This window comes from Mustelus asterias, unplaced genomic scaffold (genome assembly GCF_964213995.1).
Source record: "Mustelus asterias unplaced genomic scaffold, sMusAst1.hap1.1 HAP1_SCAFFOLD_4461, whole genome shotgun sequence".
In the NCBI taxonomy this organism is placed as follows: domain Eukaryota; kingdom Metazoa; phylum Chordata; class Chondrichthyes; order Carcharhiniformes; family Triakidae; genus Mustelus; species Mustelus asterias.
This window is the reverse complement of record NW_027594404.1, coordinates 15,001-18,036: the sequence shown is the minus strand read 5'-3', so window position 1 is coordinate 18,036 and position 3,036 is coordinate 15,001. Positions and strand designations below refer to the sequence as shown.

The following is a 3,036-nucleotide window of genomic DNA, read 5'->3' as shown; positions in this document are numbered from 1 at the left end:
CCATAGTAAACAAAGAACAAAGAAAATTACAGCACAGGAACAGGCCCTTCGGCCCCTCCAGGCCTGCACCGACCATGCTGCCCCCGACTGAACTAAAACCCCCTACCCTTCCGGGGACCGTATCCCTCTAGTGCCATTCTATTCTTGTATTTGTCAAGATGCCCCTTAAAAGTCACTCCCGTATCCGCTTCCACTGTCTCCCCCGGCAGCGAGTTCCAGGCACCCACCACCCTCTGGGTAAAAATCTCCTTTAAACCTTTCCCTCACTTCTTAAACCTGTGCCCCCTAGTAATTGACTCTTCCATCCTGGGAAAAAGCTTCTGACTGTCCACTCTGTCCATGTCGTCTCTTCCTTGAAGATACTCCAATAGCCGCAGCTCTTAGGCCGTGATTTTGGAACCGAATCCTCTTCTCACGTAGCCGGGTGTCTGGTTTGGTTTTGGTAATTCTGGGGAAGTTTTACTGAGTTTATGTTGTTCCAGAAGTACAGATTTCAATGATGGTGAAATGGGGAGAGGCTACATCCCATCTCAGTGACACGCAGACCTTGAGAAATATTGGTTTTATTACAGGATCATGCTGTAGATTAACAGGTTAATGAATGTGTTTATGACAATGATATAATACCTGAGGTTAAGGTGATTAAAGATTTTTGTGTGACTTTCCTGTGATGAATGTGGAGATAGACCCTCCCGTTTTGCTATATATATGTATCAGCCTCAGACAGAGACTCACACACCAGCTGAACGCAGACGGGTAAGTCCCTATCGCTCAGTATCTCTGCCTCACCCTTCCTCCTGGATCAATCGCTGAGTGAGGATGGAGCCTCATCAGCAGGGTTTGGAGTGAATGGTGCTGGAAAGGTTTATTGAACTAGTCGGGGAGGAGGTTAACTTTATCGAGTATCGGAGAGTAGGGGTGGGAGTTCCTCCACAGACTTCCATATCCTGCCTCCGAGGTCCCACCGCTCAGGGCCTGGGTCTGGGCTTGGTGGTGGCAGAGGGAGTGTGACCCAATACGGGATGATTCCCGACCCCTTCCCCAATCCGCCTGGTGGTGGGAGGGGAGAGTTCCTTCGGGATCGACCGGGTTTTGCCGAGCGAGCGAGTGAGATTGAGATCCAGTCACTCTCGGTAATCAGGCCGGAGCCCGTTCCGGGGGCGATGGTTTGTCTCAGCAGAAAGGGGTCGGGAATTGCCTGTGCCGGGGCTGGGAAGGGGGCGGGGGGGGGGGGGGGGCGGGGGCAGGGGCCAGCGGGGGGGGGGGGGGGCGGGGGCAGGGGCCAGCGGGGGGGGGGGGCGGGGGCAGGGGCCAGCGGGGGGGGGGGGCGGGGCAGGGGCCAGCGGGGGGGGGGGGCGGGGGCAGGGGCCGGCGGGGGGGGGGGGGGGGGCTGCTTTTTAGACCTGGGACCAGTGTGATCCAGGCCAGTCGCAGCGATTGTCGGATCATCGACCCCCCTCTTCCCCCCCGCCCCCGCTCCTCCGCTTCTCTCTCTCTCTCTCTGTCCCATTCTCTCTCTCTCTCTGTCCCATTCTCTCTATCTCTCTCTCTGTCACATTCTCTCTATCTCTCTCTCTATCTCTGTCACATTCTCTCTCTCTGTTCCATTCTCTCTATCTCTCTCTCTCTCTCTCTGTCACATTCTCTCTCTCTCTCTCTCTGTCACATTCTCTCCATCTCTCTCTCTCTGTCTCATTCTCTCTCTCTCTCTGTCACATTCTCTCTCTCTCTCTCTCTCTCTGTCACATTCTCTCTATCTCTCTCTTCTGTCATTCTCTCTCTCTCTCTGTCCCATTCTCTCTCTCTCTCTCTGTCACATCTCTCTCTCTCTTTGTCCATTCTCTCTATCTCTCTCTCTCTGTCACATTATCTCTCTCTCTCTCTGTCACATTCTCTCTCTCTTTGTCCCATTCTCTCTATCTCTCTCTCTCTGTCACATTCTCTCATCTCTCTCTCTCTGTCACATTCTCTCTCTCTCTCTGTCACATTCTCTCTCTCTCTCTCTCTCTGTCACTTCTCTCTATCTCTCTCTTTCTGTCACATTCTCTCTCTCTCTCTGTCCCATTCTCTCTCTCTCTCTCTGTCACATTCTCTCTCTCTCTTTGTCCATTCTCTCTATCTCTCTCTCTCTGTCACATTCTCTCTCTCTCTCTCTCTCTGTCCCATTCTCTCTCTCTCTCTCTCTCTGTCCCATTCTCTCTCTCTGTCCCATTCTCTCTCTCTCTCTCTCTCTCTGTCCATTCTCTCTCTCTCTCTCTCTGTCCCATTCTCTCTCTCTCTCTGTCCCATTCTCTCTCTCTCTGTCCCAATTCTCTCTCTCTCTGTCACATTCTCTCTATCTCTCTCTCTCTGTCACATTCTCTCTCTCTGTCACATTCTCTCTCTCTCTCTGTCACATTCTCTCTCTCTCTGTCACATCTCTCTCTCTCTATCTCTGTCACATTCTCTCTCTCTCTCTGTCACATTCTCTCTTGTCACATTCTCTCTCTCTCTCTCTCTCTGTCCCATCTCTCTCTCTCTCTCTCTGTCCCATTCTCTCTCTCTCTCTGTCCCATTCTCTCTCTCTCTGTCACATTCTCTCTATAGAACATAGAACATAGAAAGCCACAGCACAAACAGGCCCTTCGGCCCACAAGTTGCGCCGATCACATCCCCACCTCTAGGCCTATCTATAGCCCTCAATCCCATTAAATCCCATGTACTCATCCAGAAGTCTCTTAAAAGACCCCAACGAGTTTGCCTCCACCACCACCGACGTCAGCCGATTCCACTCACCCACCACCCTCTGAGTGAAAAACTTACCCCTGACATCTCCTCTGTACCTACCCCCCAGCACCATAAACCTGTGTCCTCTCGTAGCAACCATTTCAGCCCTGGGAAAAAGCCTCCGAGAGTCCACCCGATCTATACCTCTCAACATCTTGTAAACCTCTATCAGGTCACCTCTCATCCTTCGTCTCTCCAGGAGAAGAGACCAAGCTCCCTCAACCTATCCTCATAAAGGCATGCCCCCCAATCCAGGCAACATCCTTGTAA

At 52.1% G+C, this 3,036-nt stretch overlaps 1 protein-coding gene across 1 annotated transcript in view; it reads left to right on the top strand.

Annotated features, from left to right (window-relative positions):
- Positions 1 to 726: 726 nt before the first annotated feature.
- The window catches only part of LOC144491110 (uncharacterized), a gene marked incomplete at its 3' end in the record, with an annotated part of 15,149 nt that continues 12,839 nt past the window's right edge, over positions 727 to 3,036 (top strand). The window contains exon 1 of the mRNA XM_078208789.1: positions 727 to 756. The remainder of the gene's footprint in view (positions 757 to 3,036) is intronic.